Source organism: Chaetodon trifascialis, chromosome 7, assembly GCF_039877785.1.
Source record: "Chaetodon trifascialis isolate fChaTrf1 chromosome 7, fChaTrf1.hap1, whole genome shotgun sequence".
Taxonomy (NCBI): domain Eukaryota; kingdom Metazoa; phylum Chordata; class Actinopteri; order Chaetodontiformes; family Chaetodontidae; genus Chaetodon; species Chaetodon trifascialis.
The window spans coordinates 28,333,481-28,354,025 of record NC_092062.1 but is presented as its reverse complement, the minus strand read 5'-3'; the positions used below and the strand labels follow the sequence as shown (position 1 = coordinate 28,354,025).

Below are 20,545 nucleotides of genomic sequence, written 5' to 3'. Positions count from 1 at the left end.
CTTCTAGTCTGCATGTTAATTAATTGTTAGGATTTTGGAAAACAGTGACCATGCTGAAGATAAGCATGACAGGGCAAAAATTACTTCAGCCTAAAATATGAACTGTCAACGTTTGGCTAAACTGTTTGTTTACAACTTTTGTTTGTTGTTACCTTTTTTCTTTCTTTGTGAGAGACAGGAAACCTTTTTGATCGTCTGTGTTTCTTGCCCTGTCTGACTTTATTATAGCGTTTGTTGCTGTCTCGCTCGATGGCATTACTTTGTTGAATACAGTAGGATTGTATCTGATGGATATGACAGTGAAGACTATGAAAAAGGCTCAGAGCGGTGATAAAATGGAATTTGCCATTAAAGTCCAGAAATAAGACAACTGAAAAACAGACAGTAAACCAATAGCAGACTGAAGTACACAAAAAGCAAAATTACAGAAATCCAAGGTGATTTAAAAATACAGAATTTCAATAAAGTGGGTTTAAAAAGTCACTGGTTTTAACCTTGACAGTAGTGTTTATTGCTCCATCCTCCCATAAAACTGCATGCAGCATTGAACTGAAACTTTCTGGGTCATTGTTTTGCTTTTGGACAATAAACTTCTACATTTTAAAAGGTGTTTTTCCCCCAGTGGCGCTCAGAGGTTTGACTTTTTGCACAAAAGCTGACATGATATTTGAGCGGCAGTCTCGTCTAATTTTGACGACTGTAATTATGAATAGAAAGTTCCTCCTTACGCAGTATCTGCAGTGGCATGATGCCATTTAAATGTCTCCCGTCTCCTCAAGTGAAATAGAAAAAGGTCACAAATAAGTCTGAAACCGAGAGCTCATCATCACACTCAAACGGGCGTTTTCCCTTTCAGGGCGACGGTGATATTTGAAGCCGACTTGTTTCTGCTTGAAGAAGCATCAAACTTCACAGGAACGTCATGTCCTCTTGCTAAGCCCCTGAATAAAGAGATTCAAAAGTCTGATATTAAATGGAGCTCTGATCCAGACTGACTTGCATTAAATCCACAGAGTAGCCAAACTTGCATGTGTTTGGTTGATCAGGCTGTTGATTTCAGCCTCTAAGCTCTAAAAGCTTACTTTCCTGCTCTCCGTCTATTTTGGGCCGTACCCCTGCAGCATTCAGCATCGCTTGTTGTCAAGCCAACAAAGAAGCCTGAGACTGGTTTGGTTTTTCGCCTTGGTTACAGATTGATAGAAGTCAAGGGTGTCCATTAAACTGATTGAACAAAGAAAAACTAATCATTTAAAAAACCTCTTTCAGTTCTCGTATCTCGAGCGAGCAGCAGGGAAGTGGTCTCGCGTTGCCAGACCTATCGCCGACGCTGGGCCACTTCTGGAGAAAGGTCGGGCTGGTAGAGGAGAAAAAACACTCTGATTGTTCAAATTAATGTCGAGGGAGCTTGTTTTGGTGCAACATTAGCGTGTGAGAAGTTGAGCTCTGGCTTTAAAATGGCGAAATCCCTGCAAAAGAACCAAACAGACCTGCTTTATTGTGCGATCTGAATCGTGACGTTTTCAGCGTGTAGGTTGCTAACTTGAAGCTTTCTGTTGTTTTACAAAGCAATAAATGCTAACAAGTCACACAGATGGTGGAAGGGAAGGGCTGACATAGTCGGCCAATGGGAGGCTTATCCCAACAGCTTTACTTCCTGTGAGTCAGACAGAAGGCAGAGCCATAGTGACACGGTAAATTTCCCCGTGGTCACAGGACGGATTCTTTAAACAATGCTTGCTGGGAAAGAAAAAGAAGTAATTAAAAGTTTTTGTCAAGTGGCTGACCGGTTTATCGTCACAGTCTTGAGCTTTGGAGGATCCCAAGAAGCTTCTGGTGCAGATCCTCAGACCGGATCAGGCACCCTGGAGTCTTGATCTGGGCTGATAAGCGACAAAATCTTGCTTCCTGCGGTGGGCTCAGTTGATGCCGTCGGTAGTATTAACAGGGTGGGGAGGTTTGCATGAGAGTGCATGGGATTTTTTCTTTTCTTTTATAGGACGTCTCCCTCCAGCCCGCTGGTTTCCATGTAAATCCCACCCAGCTGGTGCTTTTTAGTATATTGAAATGAACAGGCATCAACAAGTGCTTCAACCCTAACCCTCACTCCTCCCCTGCATTCCTCTAAACACATGTTGCCTGTTCTTGCATCGCTAATGGGGGCTGACATAACCAGAGAGGAGGTGGTATCGTCTCCTATTCCCCCGTCTTGTATCCATTTACCGAATCAATAGTCATTCCGCGAGCGTGAGGTTTGAAGAGTCGCCGCCTCCATAAACAGTTCTGCAGGTGACGCAGACGAAGAGCTCGCGAGCCCGAGCGAGAAAACAAGCAAAACAAACATCCGGTGCAGCGGTTCAGAGGCCAAGCGCTGATTTGATTACGCTCTCAGTTGTGGTTCCAAGCTGCAGATTAGCTGCGTTGCGTTGAAGGATCGTGTTTATGCATGTTGTCAGGAGCGGGGTCGGAGCCCGGGCTGGTCAGGGCATCATTTCTCCGTTTTCATGCTCCTCACAGAAACTCAGCGCTGTGAAACAAAAACCTCCTGTCTGTAATTTCTTCGGTCCAGACTTGTTGTGCTTTTTGTGATTAATTCAAAATGTAGCTTGGGTTGTTTGGCACCTCTGACGGGACTTTAGATTTTCTGTGGTGGGCCGGCCAGTCGTTCCTGTTTCCTGCGCTCTACCTGCTAAATTACGAGCGGATAACGATGGAAGCCATGTTGGCATGACTCAAGCAGATGGCCAGCTGATTTACTGAAACGCTGTAAAGCACAAACACACTCTGAATTAATCAAGATGCATTTAGGGGCAATTTGTGGTCTGGGAACTTTAAGTGCCCCAGAGATAGTCTGGAAGCTTTGAGCCTGCGCTGCTATTTGTTTTCCACAAGCCCTTATCTGACTTTTGTGATGTTTTGTGCTTTTCCCAGGCATTACTGTAAGTTCTGTTAGTCCCTGCAAATGGTGAGCGCAGACCCATGTCCATCAACATTTCACTCTGTAGCTCTGCAGCAGGAAAATAATGACCGTATGCCCAATGGTATGACGCTACCCAGGATAGGCTGTTATTGATATACAGCACAGCAGTCGTACTTTCCGTCCTGGGCTTGTGGTCCTTCTGTCAAAACAAAGAGAACTTGAGAGCACGGAGGAGAAAACTGGGGGCGAGCTGGCTTTGCCGTAACCTTAACTGAACCGTCATCAGCATGTGGCTGCCAGCTGGTGTGCTCGCTAATCCAGAGGATGCTGCCTCTGCAAGTCTTCCTGGGCTCCACTGCTCGAAATGTGCTCAGTTTGAGGTCAAAACCTCCGTCATCACCGTTTGTCAGAATTAGCCGTCGTGCGGGTCAAGATCCAACTAGGTCATTGCATTTCAGAGGAAGCAAAGCTTAATAAATCATCACGGCCAAGCGCGGGATCGTCAGGTTCAGGTGTGGAGAAGCTGCACAGGAAGATGCAAACGCAGAGATTTTCCAGAACAGCGGTCAGGTTAATGAATTCCTGAAATTCCTCAAAAAGTCTTGATTGCTTATTGTGATGTGTTTCACCATTTGAATTTGGCACAGAAACCCCGCTTTGATTATGCATGAAATTGAACCCGTGATTGCTTTTTATGCTTAATGTTCAATTTTAAACTTATCAGCGGTGACTGTATGGAGCAGGAAATTAAATGCATTTACTGTATGTTCAGGTCCGAGCTCGTTCAAAAGCACAGAAAATTGCTCATCCAGCCCCGTGCGCTTGTCACTTATTCAGAAATCCACTTCTTTGTCACATCAGGTCGCAGATGAAATGTCTTTTTGTAATATTGTGTGAAGCTTGGTTTAAGTTTGCGCTCTGGCAAGGTGAAGACATTTTCCCAGGAGCAGATTGCCGGAGCAGATTGCGAGCGGAGATGCCATCGTCAGATTTGGCGAGTTTGAGCTCTGAGATTTGTCAAAAGATTTTGTTCACTTATTGCAAAAGCAACCTGTTGTCGTGCAAACATCACCAGCCATGTCTCTTCCCCAGAGTTCAAAGCACATTGGCTGGTGATGACAGTGAATTGCACATCCAGCATTAAACGCGTGTAATAGTCCGTCGTTCAGTCACAGTTTGGGCTCTCTGAAGGGGGACGACATGATGTCTCTGACTGCTCTTAGAGGCTCCGCTTGCATCGCTGTCAGCTGTCCTGCATTATGTCACAGACAGACGCAGATGTAACAGTGATCTCTTGTTTTTCCTTCGCAGATTTGCTGACAGCTGCTGTCTTAACCCGCCCGTGTCATCCCGCTGCCCTCACCTGCTCGGTGGATGGCCGTTTGAAAGCTGAGGTACAGTACAAATGCTGCTCCTTCCTTAAGTGGACCCGGTGTGATTGAAAGCAGAAACAGATGTGGTTTGGGCGGACTCGAGTCTCTGTTGACTGACCTTTAAAAGCAGTGTTTAGATTGAACTGGATGTAATGTGACGGAGTAAGGTCTGCTTAATTAATGGACACTCTGAGGAAATCCTGCTGCTGAAGCAGCTTTTAGATTGGATATCCTCCACTCACTCACTTATCTACTCATTTAAGTCAAATGGCAGGAATTAGCTTTTTTTATTATTTGAGACACTTTTATGAAGAGTTTTCCTCAAACCAAGGACAAACTTGTTGACAGCGTCGTGCTCACTGCTCGTTATGCAGTGTTAGATTGTCGATTACGGCTTTAAAGGACCCAGAAGCAGATTTTCTGAAGCGCTTTTCTGCAAAGTCAAATGGGATCGTGCACGGACTCGCTGCTTTCTACCACAGTTGGATCAGTGAGGTCACTGCATGTGAGACTTTTCTATACTTGTGTTTCTGTTTGAGCTCTTTGCTGACGAGGCTCAATCTATGACAGCTTCTGATTCCAGTTGTGAGGTCTTCTTACATGTCAATCACATCTTATCAGGTTTTATTGATCTCTTCATGAATTATATCTGTTAATAACTGTTGCTAATGATTATTTAATGTTACAGAGAACTACTTAAAGATGTTGGAATTGTTGCTCTTACGTGCACTGCTAGCTACTTAAGCAAGCCAAGCTAACCTAGCTGTCCAACAGAAAACAGGCCAATTCTGCTTCGCTCTTCATCCCCATCCTCTTCTTCAGTGCTGGCCGGCAGGTTGAAACCTTCCCTGCCTGTTGTTTGGTCTTTCTGTATTCTCGTGGTTTTTGGGGCTGCGTCCGCCATTTTCGTAGCTTCTTCTTGGATGTGTGCTGCTTACGGTCTAGCACCTGGCCACTACCTTTTTAGAAAGTCCCAACCTCACCTGTGTGTCGTGTCTTTCTGCTTCTCAGCATCACACTTCCTCTGCCACGTCTTTCTGTGTGCTGCATGTTGCATGTCACACCTGTAGGGTGTCATGCTGCCCAGATTGTAAAGTTCAAGACAAACTTGTGATTTTAGGCTACATAAATAAACTTCACCGCCGATGACAGTGCGTGATGGTGACGACTGATGACGCGTACGCACCGGGTTGAGGTTTTCCAGCGATGTGACCTGTTTTGAGGCTGTCAGAAAGTGGAAGCAGGAGCAACTGCAGCTCAGAAACCTGTAGGATCACTGAGGGGCTATTGTGTCTGGCCGGCCGTTTCCCCGGCGAGCCTGAATGCGGACAGTAGAGGACAGGGCCAAGGAGCGCCGATGACAGGACGCCTCATGGGATGGCTGGAAACAGATGGCTGGCCAGATGCAGGCCTGCTGTGACCTTGAAAGCATCTGAAGGTAAAACCAGCAAAAAATGTCTCAAACCAGTGACAGTACAGCAGAGCGACGGCGCCAGTGTTTTGTAATTTGCTTCTGTTGAGCTGCTCTGTTGTTAGACCTGTTGGTATGCCGGCGGATGTTACCGTCAGTGTGATCACGCATGCGTTCGCGCCTCATCAGAGGAGTTAAGCATTGCAGACGTGTTCTGATTTGGTTTGTTTTGGCTCACGCCGTTCAGTTGCAAGCGAAACAACTTGTAAACATGAGATTCATGGACTCGCCAAGCTGTTATTAACTGGAGAAAGTTCTGCAAAGTTTGAGAATGTGTTGTTGAAGGGAGGTCAGATTGTTCAGCTTCCTGTCTGTGCCACTTTACCTAAACATGGCGGGGCTCGTTTCTATTGGTTCATTAATTATCAATCAATCATGTTCTGGGATAATCAGTTAATCAGTTGGTGTATAACTTGTCTGAACATGATTTGAATCTTGATTTGTGTTTATAAAATGACCAAAACAGTAATCAGTCAGTAAATTAATTAATTAATTGATTAATTCACCTTATTTTTTCACTTTTCAGTGAATGTGAACAGCATGCGTTCAGTCTCAGGTGCTGAGTTGATCATGGAGCAGTTTTCATATGAGATCTTTTGATAATTTCACAGTGAGGGTTTGCGCCTCACTGTGTGTTTATTGATTTATTGGATAATGTGACATTGACGGCTCGCAGATGTGTTGCACAGATATAAAATCCATCAGGTGATATCCTGAGTAAACATCACAAAATGACTGGCGGATTACTGAAAGAGGTGCGACTGCTCTTTTTTAAGTTGGTGAAGTTTACACAGTCGCTGGCTGAACGGCAGCGATCTCCTGTCAACGCTGGCAGAGATACATTCTCAATGCAGACTGAAGCAAACGCCACCGGCAGCCTGATATCGTGCAGACCTCTGGGGCTTTGAGCCCGGCGAAGGGAGAGGCATGATCAGAGCTGGGAACTGGATGGCGCAAGCGGGAGGGGGGCGGCTGTGAGAAATAAGAGGAGATGGAGGAGGGTAGAGGTGTCAGGCGTATAATTGGGGTGAGGAGATCTCTGGGGTGGATAGAGGGAAGCTTTATTAAGACCGCTCCAGTCTGATGTGCTTGCACGGCCGCCTAGCTCTTCCTCGCACACCCACGCCTATGGGCCAATCTTCCATTTCCACAAGAGACTCTGTAACAACAAAGGGATGAAGGGCAAAGTCCTCGAGCTCCTTTCAGTCACAGATAAGACAAAAGACCCCATTACTTGAAAAGCACTGATGGGGAGGCGGCAGTGTAGCAGTGTTTTTAAAAATCAAGGCCTATTGTTCCTGCTCCTCACCGCTAAGCTAAGTTGCTATTACTTATTGATTGTGCTGTCGTATTGCATCCCGAGATGCTGTAGATTTTGTGACTGGGCTGCACTTCAATGAGACGCCCGCAGTTCGCTCAATAGTCTGCCCTAACTGGTGACTGCTTGATAACCTCCCTGAATTCACTCGCTCAGAAAGGCCTTTTCTCCGCGCCTGTTGGCTGGAAACAACACTTCCTTGCATTAATCATTCCTCTGACACGTTTAGACGCTTGACAATCACATTATCGCATGGCGGGAATACGCACTGAGAGCAGAACATTTATGAAATATTTACAGCCCAAAGTGTCAGCAAATATGGAGTGGATGAAAGAGGAATAGTCGCTCTTGTTTTGGCTCACGAGGGAAAACAAACTTCCCAGGGTGACTTCCGCCGTGACTGATCGTATCGAGTCTGATGGCGAGATTAGCAGCCTAACCGCTCATTTTCCCCACCCAAATGTTCCTCTGGAGGCAGCGGAGCTCCCGTATCGACAATTGAGACCTTTTTCCACGCGTGCTTCCTCGACTTGGGAATCCTGAAAGTGTCTCACAAAAGCAGATTTCGTGAGTGACACAGCAAAGATCCTGGGCTGAAACAGGAGGAGGTTATGTGGAGAATTAGCCCCCCGCCCCCCCCTCACTTCTCGGCTGTAAATTGGTTTCTTCAGAACTCAAGAAAAAGGGGCTGGAGGTCTGTTCTCTGCCTCCTTAGTAGCTTGTTAATCCCCCACAGCTCCGGCCGGAGGGAGGGCTGCTCGCACATACACGGCCCTTGTGGAAATGGCGCTACTCCTCCTCCAGCCCTCTTCCGTCCTCTTTCCACTCGGTCCTGCAGGGCTTGGCTAATCCTCTGCCTGGTCATGGTGGGGAGATTGCAGGCTTTTTCAAAGCCCTTTGCTGGCTGGACTTCAAAGTTACAGGGATACAGGGACTAGAGGAGGTGGGAGAAAATGAGGTCCACCGCAAGCGAAGACTGCGAGGGGTTCACCTCGGCTTCTTCTGGTGCCGTTCCAGAGGTGATCTCAAGAGAAAGGCTTTGTTGATTGGAAAGAGGGGTCTCTGAAGATCAGCTGGTGGTGATGTATGCAAAGCTTTTTGGGAATTTGCTGTGTTCTGTCAAAACTACACTGCACACACACACGTTCCACAGCATGCTTACACAAAGGCAAAAAACGAAGCTAAAAATAGCACGAAACAGATGAAAGTGAAGCGCGGCTCAGGGTTAAACTCTAAGCAACGTACACATCTCCATAGTTATTCTTCCTGTTTAACACTAACAGGTCTGCAGCCATGTTTTTTGTTTTTTTTAACAAACTGCTGCCAAAATCCACAAGGCAAGGCGAGGTCGTTTACCACTGTCAGAAGAGTGCATTCACTTCCAGCTGGACGGCCACGAGGCCACTGATACATCAATCACGACTTCTTCTCTAATTTGAAGTATCTTTGGCTGCTGATCCTCTTATATTTCCAGATAAGACTGAATAAGTCTGCGCGAGTTGATGCCAGATGAAGAAAACTCTCCGATATCAAATGTTTTTGTGCGTCGTCGACCGTGCTGGCAGCTTGTTTCCTGCCAAGTTTACAAAAGTGAGACAGGAACTGAATTTGGATGGAAGGCTTTGGTTATTAACACAGACCTCGTGTTGTGAGTTTTAAAGTCTTTATTTCATGTGCTAACCTGCTGCAGCACTGGCTGCGACGTGAAGCCCAAATCTGTCGCATCAAAAGCTGCTTCCTTCTCCACAGTCATCCCATCATGCACAGCATTTCACCTCCGGTTTGACTCGGACCTCGTGAGGAAATCATCGTATGTTGAATCTTTAAGACTCCAGAACTTTTTCTTTCTTGCCATGTCGGCGTGCTTTTGGTGCCAATCCACATGTTGTTTATCAGCATTGGATTGATTCTTAATTCTCGTTCACATTTATTCTTCATATCTGTACATTTGTCTTTGAAGTGAGATAAAAGAAAGCAAAGTTATCTTTATAGTTTTAGATGTTCTTTTGTTAATAATTCACAATTCTGTCATTACACAACTGGAGAGGCCAGTAATGTTCATCTTTGTTTAAAACATCCTGAGGTCAGTTTTCTGTCAGATATCATGGAGAAAATGTACATTTGATGGATTCCTCTGGTTCGTACAAAGAGAGACTTTGAAATAATGACGACTTACAAACTTTTCATGATGTAAATACAACAAATTACTGCTGCTTCTCTGCATTTTCACCTGTAATTCTGCACTTATTTTAAATATGTAAGTGATGAACACAAATGTCTAAAATGTTCAGTACGACTGATCGAGTGTCTCGATCAGTTTAACGATCTAAAAAGTTCAGTCTCGGCCACATTGAAGCAGGATTGCACATTTCTTGGAGCTTTTGAACCTCTCGTCTCATCTGCATGTGAAACACGGTGATTACTTTAAGTGAACTCCTGGGCTTTGGGATTATTCATTATTCCCTTCTTGATGTTCAGCGTGAGTCGATATACGGTGACTCCTACAGACCTTAGTGCGCACACACACACACACACACACACACACACACACATTCTAGCATGTGAGTGTGAGATGTCAATAAGCCGTTGAAAGCTTCACCCTGGGGTAACCCTTCGTGAAGGTTAGTTAGCTCCAGCTCAGAAAGCAGGATTATGACATTAACTGTGGCTTCCTCAGTCGCAGCTGTTGTTACTTTTATCTTATTCCATTCAACTTATGCTATTAGTGCCGCTTCCGTACGGTGGATTGGAGATGCTATCAGTTCGCTCAGGGTGCAGTCAGACCTGCGGTTTGTTAGTTTGCGTCTGAACCGTGGCAGAAAAGTTGCCTTTGTTGTGAGCGCTGACCAGCGGCTTGTAAACAAAAGTTGCAAACCCGCCTGTGAGCACGAGCTCACCAACAAGCTTTAATCCACTTTCCCCACTTCTGGTTTTTAAAGAGGAATTAGAGCTTCAGCTGCCGATGAGTTTCACCAACCTCTGGTTTGGTTTTTCAGTCGTTTGGTCTGAGAAACGTCTAAATGATAAACAGTTGCGTCACAGGCTCGCGGTGCTCAAGCTGAGCAGTGAAAGCAAAAGGTGTGAAACTCGAGACGAGCGGCAAACTTTCACCCTCTGCTCATTTGATGAATTATCAGCATCTGTCAGCTGACTGGAAGCTGCGTTACCCATCAGCCTGGAGCTGAACCAAGAGTCAATCAGCAAAATGAATGTGGAGTAATTTCAAAAAAGCATTAATTGTGTAAATCTCTCTGAACATTTGGTGTTTCCAGCCTCTCAAATGTGAAGATTTGATTCTTTTCTTTCTCATATATGATAATAAATATAACACATTTGGTTTTTCAAGCTCATTTTCGCCTCTGGGACATTATGATGGACATTTTCCCCTAATTTCTAACATTTTCTAGACAGAACCATCAATGCAGAATATAATCGACAGATTAATCAATCGTCAGTTGCAGCAATACAACAGACTATTGAGCATTTCCTGTCCAGGCTTTCAGTCCACTCGTCTCATCCCCCTCAGGGCAGCGAAGACGATGCTGAAGACTGACTATTGACCACAAAGGCTGGTGGTTTATGGGTGCAGTTGATGCGGTGTGTGGTTATTGACCAGCAGCTGTGGCCATAATACAGAAGGAGCAGTTCATTGACAGCAGAGCGGAGGAGGCGCTGATCTTTTACCTTCTCGTAACAAACGAGGCGGGCTGCCTTTGTTGCGTCGCTTCAGCTGGTTTTCAGAGTTGATGGAGGTGGCAGTTGATTTGGAGATGTGACATTAGCTTCCAGTGGGATTTCTCATTTTTCATTGGTAATATCATGCTGTGACTGCTGCAGAGCGCGAGGCTGTCGATCTGAGAGGCTCTCTTATTTCTTATAATTGATGTTTACAAATTCCCTTGGTGGGGCATTAAGGAAGATTGCTGTATTAATTGCCATCGTATTCCATCTGAACGGGTAATTGCAAGCTGTTTGCTGGAATGTAAATGTGCTCGATTTGGGTTTAATGGATTTGTTTATCGAGGTGCTGGCCGCTGACAAGTTAAGATGCTTAAATTGATGTCGTCGGCTTTTAAGGAATCGGTGTGTCTTTTTGTGATGGTTGCAGGTTTTTCAGCCAGAGGTTCATCGAGCACAGTGACTGCAGCTACGCTGACAAACAGCTCTGGGATCAGATCTCACAGTCTGTGTGCCACACCAAAGATTAATTATTGATTAATCTGTGCATTATTTTTACCTTCATTGATGAGAAAATGCTGAAAAAGCCAAAACACAAAGATTTTCTGCTTCAGTTCTATTAGAGAAAAGTAGAAATTCCAAAATTTGAGAAGCCGTTTGACATTTTTCCTTAATAACTTACTTGATCAAATATTAAAATTTGTTTTTAATTTCCTATGATCACCATGATACTAAAATGATTGATTTTCAATAGCATCTCGATGCCACAGGGAATCATTTACACAACACTGAAGAGTAGAATTTCTTAATAAAACATAAATACAACAAGGCTGCGACATGACGCTGAGGTGTGACTTTTCCTGGATGAGGAAACATTAAAACTTCTTTACATTAATGAAAACAATAATCTCGCATGCACGTTGAAAAGCCTCTGACCTTGTAACATGTTCAGAAGGCAAGAAAAAAAGAAAACAGTGCAAACTTTAGTAACAAACAAATGTAACAAATGTAACAAATGTCACATGAAAGTGACTTCTCATTGGCTGTTTGCAGACGTGCTGTGCAGAAACACACATTTGTAACCTGAAGTTTCTTAAAGGAAAAAACAGGTAGGTCACAGACGTAAACAGGGTTAAACTGTTTTCACATTAATGACAGCATCCCTCTGGAGGGCGTGTGATTGGCTGTCCACTTGAAGTAATTACTCTTCTTATATATGCAGGCGTGCCATCCAGAGGTGAGTGAGAGTGACACCATGACTGCAGCCTGAACTCTCTTTGCAACTTTCAGCTTTTTTGCAGCAGCATGTCAATGTGCTGCTCCGGCAGCGGTGCCCCACTTTGACTGCAAATGAGCCCTGACGTACTAAACACGCATCCTTAAGCTGAGCCTGAAGTAGCAAAGCACAAATACTTCTTTGCAAACTGTGCGAGGTGAGGTAAAGTTTCCTCGTTTGTCCTCTTCTGCACTGCGCTCAGGCGTCTTTTCTTATGCTGTGAACTCATTTTTGAGTTCTGCTCCTCCGGATGAAGCTTCCTCTCCCCTCGTATGCTTATTAACAGCCTTCTTTGCTGCTTGTTTGGCACCTGGAGAAGGCGTTTGCTGACTTCTATTTCCAGTAAATGGACATTGTTGGTGAGATTTTGTTCGCCCTCTCTTCGGGGAACAAAGCTGTCCTTGAATCTTGGGTCAGGAGACGTGGCTGTTTTCAGTTTCAGCCGCAGTCCTCATATCTTTGTCTGAGATCTCCTCCAGTATTTTCTTTCAGTCCATGTTGTACGTTGCTGTCACTTTCCTCGACTGTCAAAGCAGAAAATATCTTCAAACTCGGGCAGGACGGAGGAGAGAGTGGTGTGTTTTTTACCTCAAGGCCATCTGAGAAAGAGCTGAAAGTCTGAATTTTAAGGCGTGAGCTGCCATTTCTTTCAATCATCGACTAGAACTGAACAGACCGCTTGCTGCTGTTCTAGAAATCTCTCCATCATTTCATGAGCTCAGTCCCAGCGTGTGGACTCGTCATGGATCACTCTTTGTTCGGCCGGTTGAAAATCCTTCTATTTCTTCTTCAGCGGTCTGAATGTCTGTGGTTACCTGCTGAAAGTAGACACACATCTTCATCCAGACTCATGTGGGTGCAGGTTGCGCCCGAAGCCGTGGACCCATGTGAAGTCCAGCTGAAATGCCCTCTTGTTTGCTTTATCAGCCTTGATATCGGCCACATTTGACAGTCCAGCTTCCATGTTTCCCTGAGCCCAAACAGCCGCTCTGCGTCTCCCAGGGTTCTGATATAAACTGGACAGTTTCTGCCATGAATGTGGATTCGGCTCTGCTGGTCCAAAGGTCAGCGGTGCAGGAAAAGAAGGGTTTCCCACAAGATGATTATATCTTTTGTGTCGTTGTGCAGAGCCGGGGTTTCAGCGTACAGGAAGCGATCCCTCGAAGGAATGGCGTGCCTGTTATTTCACTGTAGAAGCAGTCGTCTGAGCCCAGGTTTCTCCAGCGGTGTGCTCAGACCTGATCCGTGCACATGCGCTCGGCTGCAGCACGTTCACTACAAGACAAACACGACACTTTTACTTTAGAAATATTCATTTATTCTCTTTAGATCAGGCCTTAATAGCACTGTGTGTTAGCATAACAGCATCTAAGTTCGTTTACTTGTCAACTCAACAGCAGGACAGCACACTTACCAACAGTTTACCGGGCCAGCTTAATGCTTCAGTGATGTTGAAATGGGAGCTGTCAGAGGACGGCGTGTTGGTCCTTCGGCTGCTTTGTGAATTTGCCATGTTTGCACCTTTCGTTAGCACCGCTCCGTAGCATTGCTTTCATATGGGCGAAATGTTTCCAAGCAGCACTCCAGCTGTTTTCTTTGTCAAGCAAAACTGGTTGTGGAGGTGCTACACTCGCCATCTTTAATGAGCTAACACCATCACAACACTGGAGTGAAGCTGGAGCAAATGCAGTATCAGTGCTGCAGAGAATGAGTGCTGAAACGGTTTAAAATATTCAAAATCAATCAAAGCAGTATTTTTGACACTAGGTTCCTATCAAACGCCTGATGATTAACTGGCTTTGTGTTTCATCAGTCATTTTGTGGCGTGCGTGCGGCGTGGTGATAACAAGTTTACCCGCAGATGAGAGTTCAGCAGTGCGATAGTAAAACATGCAATCAGCTGCCATTCACAGGACTTAAATGCATGGTAATACATGCTGAGCCTTGTGGGACCTTTTCCCCACTAGACGTGTATATTTATATCCCTATGAACCTATAAATAACCACCTGGTTTTTCATTTCTGCTCTTGGAATGAATGCAATTATCCTGATGCCTCTTCAGAGCAGCCTGACTTGAATTAAGCAGCCCTTCATCATGGCCGCCCTTAACCCGCACTGTGTGACTGACCCGTGATAGATGACTTCAGTATGGCAGCCGACACAGGTGGACACGTCCACTAAATCTCCCTCTGTACCGAGCCCCCCCAACTCCCACAATTTTCAATAATATCGACCGTGTCTTACCTCTACATGCGTGTGGGTGGTTGAAATTTGTTCATCTTCATTCATGCCTTCTCAGCCGGCTTCGCCCCTGCACTCAATATCCAATTTCTGCCCAACTGTGGGATGAAGAAACGGCTCTTCACGGCTGCCCTTCATACGCTGAGTTTCTTTACGCGTTGGCACACATCGTCCGCGGGGCTGATCCGTTGGGGGGGTTAAGCGCTCTCCTCATAAGCACATGTGTGTTAGAGATCAGGGGGATGAGAGTGGGCGGACGGGACGAGAACAGGAGGCGAGGATGAAGCAGTGGAGAGGGTGAAGAAGGTGGTTACTGAGGGCCGGCTACGGGGGAACACGGATGGTAGACTTTTTTTCAGACATGCACACACTTATCAGTCCTTCCTCCCTGTTCGCGGTTGTTGTCCATCACTCCTCCTGGAGCCCACCGTCCTCCTCCATTATTTGCTCTGTCCTCGCTTGTATTTCTTTTCGCCTGTCTTATCACCTCTCTCTCCACCTTCTCCAGCAGAGCTGTGATTGGAGAACACTGAGCGCCAGTGATCCAATCTCATCCCTATTCATGTACTTCAGAGCACCTTCCCTCTCCGCCCCGTCCCCCGCGCCACTCAGCGCCGAACCCGCCGCCGCTGCCGCTGCTTTTTACCTCTTTGTTTCACACATTTTGTTTGGCTTTTAAGTCCTCTTTTTACTTCCTATCCGTCTGACTTGCCTCCTGTAAAAAAGTTGACATGGCATCACAAGCAAAAGGCTTGCTAAGCTTTTTAGAGCCAGTCACGGTGCAGCTTTCCCCCATCGTAATTACTGCTGAAACAAGCAGCTCTGGGAAGTTTCAGCGCTGGTGGACCCGTCATTACTGACAATCTCCCAGCCTTTATCTGCCATAGCTAAGACGCTCTCGCACCGCGGGGCTGTGATGATTGCCTCGCTGAGCTGGGGGAGGAAGACGTGGGAAAAAGAGGACGATCAGAGAAAGGGAGCGGTGTGCAATTGGAGGTTATTCATAACCGTGAGAGAAGTAGCGCCGCAGCTGAGGCCCCTAAACTGAAAAAGTGTCTCAAACCAAAATCTGTCGTCTCGCTTTCCACGGTGATGCGACACTCCCCGGCTCCGAGTGCAGAACTTCAAATCTATTACGCTCACGCCGCCCCGCCAAGCATGCTTTGCAGAGGTGGCGTCCGGCGCTTTGCTCGCCGCCTCCTGTCAGCACCACATTGTTCCTGCCCTTTATCTCAAGCCGTCAACACTCGGGCCTTTTCCGCTCCCTTTCCTCAAGGAGTGTTTGCATCTGCTGAAGCTTTTTCCTGCTAAAACACGTGTTCTTGTTGCGCCACACCTACACAGAACCAGTCACAAACCAGTTCTGAGCATGTGGCGCCTTGTGTGCACGACATTATGTTGATGCCGCGGTCACATGTTTGAGCTTATATGCTATCACAACTAGCTGGAAGCCAGTGGTGGCCCAATGTGCAGCTCACACAGTTCCTTACAGGCGACATCTTGTAGTTAAACTTTTGAAATGATTGCATATGAATATGTTATTGATTTTTCAGCATTGACAGCAGAGTGTTTTTCTGTCTTCGACATGTGTGGACCGGCTCTTTAAAGGCTTTTCATGCTCAGTTTAAAAGGAAGGGTGACTCACATTGCTTTAAATTCAGACTTCTGGGCGCCTGTTCGTGGTCAAAATGCCGTTTTAAAATGCATTTCTGTCATTCTGAGGAAACGACGGATTTATTTCTGCCACTGAAACGACTCCCCAAATGTTAGCATAGCGGCTATCAGCCCGTAGCAGTCACCCGCAAGCTCCGGAAATGTTTTCTGCTGTGGACCGACTGTTATCGCCGGCCTCTCTGTGGCATAGACTCTACCTTGTGTGCTGTGTTTGTGCTTCAGCGTTCCATGAAATAGCTTGGCTAAATTTACAGGCGTGTGTGTGTGCGTGCGTGCATGTGCATGTGCGTGTAGCTCCATTCGTTTCCAAACAGGCGTGGAAGTTTGCTAAAAAGAGAGAAGGGAGGAAGCTGCTGGCAGCGAGCACCTTTGACTCAGCAGGTGGAAGCAGACGTCGTAACCTGCCTGCCTGCCCCGAGGTGGAAACAAACTGGTTCTTGAGAAAGCAGCACATGGTTTCATTTTCCCATTCCCTCGGTTTGAGGAGGGTTTCTTTGCTTTCCAAAAGTACCTATTTTTATTAATTTTGCCCTCATAAAAGCGCAAAATTCAATTCGAAGCCGAGTTTAAGCACAGTTGTCACGGACGCTGCTTTGGAAATGAGCCGTTATTGCAGTTCCTCGGCTCGTACCTGGACTGCAGGTGCAGGATTTTGTGTGGAGAAAGTATTCAGAAGTGGGTAATGGGCAGGAACTCAATGTTCTCTCTTCCTGAATAGCAGTTTGGATGGAAACCACACTGTCGCAGCTCTTGAATCATGATCGCGTGTGTGTGCGGGTGTGTTGTGTGTTGAGGCTTTGTTCATCTCATGTAGGTTGTATGTGCACTCTAATGTCTGATAGGGAGGCTTTTCTGTGGTGTTGGCTCTCTTCTCCAGCACATTACAACAGGAATGTGAACATTATGAGCTTCAAAAGATGATTCCCGGCTTTAATTCGAGAACATGCATCCACATAAGACGACCATTGAGGTAAATTTAGCCCCTTTGACACAAAGTCTTCTTATTTTATAGGCCATTAAGTTAATGAACAGTAACCTAAATGTAAGTGAAGTCTTCATAATTCACAGTTGGTTGCAAATCTGTCTGGTGTGTCCGGCCCACGGACGTCAGCAGAGACTCGTGTCTTCTCTGGTGATGCTCTGACGGCCCGTGTTGTCTTCACTTGTGGCTTGTTTCAGTGGCTTTTGTCTGCAGTGTGGTCTCAGTCGGATTGAGGTCGTGTGACTGAGCCAGCGAGTGTTTGGCAGTGAAAAATCCCCGCTGGTCTTAAGTTTAGCATCACTGTCCTGATGCGATTTCCTCATACTGTGGGAAAGTGTTCCAGAACGGGCTGCGAGCTCTACACTGTTCAGCCAACATGCATGTAAACACCCCCAAATTAAAGCTCAAAGTCAGCACTTTAATCTCCTAGCCATGTTTTCATTTCAAATTCAATTTTCTGGTTTACGGAGTCACACAATGAGAAACATATTGCCGTCCTGCCATCTTCTGACTGCGCTGCATAGCTTCACTCGCTTATAGTATGTTTGTTGCTGCATATTCCTCTGGGCCCTGCTACCAGCCTTAACATCCCTGGCCCTCAACTGGCCCATAATCTCATAAATTAGTCATCACTTTATTTCCACCCAAAGGTCATATGCATAATTCAGACAATGGACACAGTAGCAATAAAGGAATATTTTAAAAATATTTCCGTTTTGTCTCATGTAAAAGTGTAGTTTACTGCAGGAGGTTTTATTTTCCCAAAGTTGCACTCGCAGTTTCTTCTCAATTCCCTGCAGATACGCTCTCCAACTACCTACATAATACCGAGTCAGACCAGGCTGACGTTGTCTCAAGGGCAAAACCTGAATAGGGAGTAGCTCTAGTGCTCTGTTGACGAATGAAGCTCATCCATGCGCCAAGTTCAACAAGTCAGCGCTCTCCCCTGGCCGCGCTCCCCTTCAGCCTTTCTCTCTGCACGCCGGTCTATCCAACCCCCCCCCCCCCCCCCCCACCGCTACTGCACTCATCTTCTCCCCTTTCAAATGGTAATGGCACTGAACCATGCTGGAGCTCTTCAGCTAGAAGTGAACTCTCTCTTCTGAGAGGAGAATTTATGGATTGTCATGCAGTGTTTTTAAGGTTTGGCCCAGCAGGCGCTGAGAATTTTTCCTTGTGGCCGAATCATTTTGGCCACAGTCTCAGCAGCTTACCGCAATACACCACGGGTCTCTGGCTTTTGTTATCATGCATAATGGAACAAAATCCAGCTTCAGTGCTCTCTCTGAACACCAGCCCTCCCACTTTTTGCTCTACAAAAACCACTGAGGATATGTGGGGGATGTTGCGTGGCTTCGACATGCTGGCGCACTTACGACCGTCCAAACTGTTACGCGGTGAACAGATGAAATCCGCCTCTCGAGCAACATAAACAGCTCAGTCCTCAGTCGTTCCCCCACCCCTCTCATCAAAGCTCGTTTAGCCAAAGAACAGACAGTGACGATCAAAAGCTGAGCTCCGGCGAGTCTGCCTTCTTGACGTGTTTGGTTTGTGGGAAACGTGCACATGATCAGACATAAACTACAGAGAGGGGAGTCATAAATTTGCATGCAGCTGTCTTCTATTGTTTCGCAGCTCCTCAGCCATTCATCCCGCAGCCGTGGTCTGTCAGTGCAGCAGCCAGATATTAAAACAGGTAATGTTTCTCTGTAGTCCCAACAGACGCAGCACTAGCTTCAAATTGGCAGTAATTGTTGACCAGGAAAGCAAAAACTTGAGACTACTACTGATTGAAAACCACAAAAAGTTCAATAATATTCACCACAGATTAATAACAGTCTGTTTAAAAGTTGTTTTTGTGGCATTTTTCCTCTCATAGTTCAGTTTCAAAATGGTATTCCTCACGTAAACATGAGAAAACAGAGCCGGAGATTGATGCTGCTGATTCTCGTGACTGTAAACTGTGACTGAGCACGAGTCTCGTGGAATGAAAGGAGGCATTTCAACTGAGCTAACACGCTAAAAATGACGCGCACGTCAAGTGCCAAGCCTGACTGTAGCACGGCCGTAAGCACACTTAATGGCTTTTTGTGTATCACAGTTGTTAGATATTGGCGTGTGCTCGGAGGTTGAGGTTTTAAACCACTTCCAGGTGCTTGAAGGGTTTCAGTGACGCAGCAGAAGCTGTCTTGTCTCTATTGCATTAACATCTTACCATACAGGAAAGCAAATAGCAAATATAACATTCACTGTACGGAAGATTTAGATCACAATAGATTCCAAAATGCAAACGGCACCGGTCGGCAGAACAAAGTGACGTCTCGCTCATGCTCGATCTTTGCAGCGCTGATTCTAAACAGTCAGACAGTTTGTGAGGGCGTGGGCTCGCACCGTTAACATCAAAAAGAACAGCTGGTATTCAGTTGTTGTTGAACATAAATAACAAGTTTCGGCTTGTTTTGTGGGCCAGCAGTTAAAGTTGCTCTTGGCCAGTTACCAAACCTCCTCTGACATGCAGCACCTGATCGCGATCGATTGGCGGTTGATCGGTTAATCCCGGCTCAAATCGCTGCCGAGCAAAAGCAAGCTCCCCGAGCGGCATTTTACAACCAAACTCCTAATTTATTTACTTGTTTTCGGGATGTGAGAGAGGCCAAGGCGGCTAAGAGTTCATGTGGAGGAAATGAGTTCAACAATCCAGCGTTTATTCTCGGAAATAAGTGAACTGAACAAATTGGGTACAGAGGCTGCTGGGAGAGGACAAGCCGGGCTCGATGACCATCTGGCCCTCGCGGTGTCAACGACCCCGACTGATGCGCTGTCAAATGTTTCCTTTAAATAACTCCCCTCTTTGTGGCCAGACCCTTCGCAGAGCCCCCGATCGTGGAGGGAAGGCGCGCGTTGTAAACACCGGCCTGTGTGCTTGATTACAGTTGCGTGCTTGTGCTCGTATGTGTGCGTGAGTGGAATGCCTCTCTGCTGATTGTGTGCGCGGGTTGATTGGTGGTGATTTGTGCGAATTAGCGAGGGAGGGATGGAGCTACGCAACAAACCGAGGCGGAGAGCGGAGCCGTCGACTGCCAAGCTGCAGAGCAGGGCTGTGTTTAAAAGCTGGACTGAAGCTTCCTACGCTGCAGAGCTCTTCTCAGGGCCTTTCACTGCACAGAAAGCAGGAAAAGAGAGATCCTCTCAGTGCAGATCTACCCCAGTTTGGCACCTCTCTGAAATGATCCCCTCTCGCTCCAAACCTCTTCATTACTCTCTAACAAGCCTCTCGAGTTGAGAGTGTTGTACGTTCTGGCAGTTTCGGGCATTTCTCAATAATTAAAGCGCAGGGTTAAGCAGCGCTAGCTCGCCTCTCGGCTGTTTATTTTTTCCTGTTTGGGGGACTCCGTCGGGGCAGCGGCGTGCTCAGCCTCAGCCTCGTCTCTGGGGGCATTAAGGCTGCTGCAACAGCGTGTCACCCCCCCCCCCCCCGCGCTTCAACATGGCAAACACGGCTGCTCCTGCAGCCTCCAGGCGCATGATCCAAACCCTGGCAGCTGTACCGTGCACCGCGCCTGAATCATTTTTCTTACCCCAGCTTTCCTCTTTTTTCATATTCATTGTGCATTA

At 46.3% G+C, this 20,545-nt stretch overlaps 1 protein-coding gene across 3 annotated transcripts in view; it reads left to right on the top strand.

Moving 5' to 3' along the window:
• Window positions 1-20,545, top strand: part of sema6cb (semaphorin 6Cb) — a 138,602-nt gene that overhangs the window by 12,559 nt on the left and 105,498 nt on the right. For all 3 annotated transcript variants that reach the window (XM_070965545.1, XM_070965547.1, XM_070965546.1), the window contains exon 2: window positions 4,229-4,311. The gene's annotated coding sequence lies outside the window, so the exon portion shown is untranslated. The remainder of the gene's footprint in view (window positions 1-4,228; window positions 4,312-20,545) is intronic.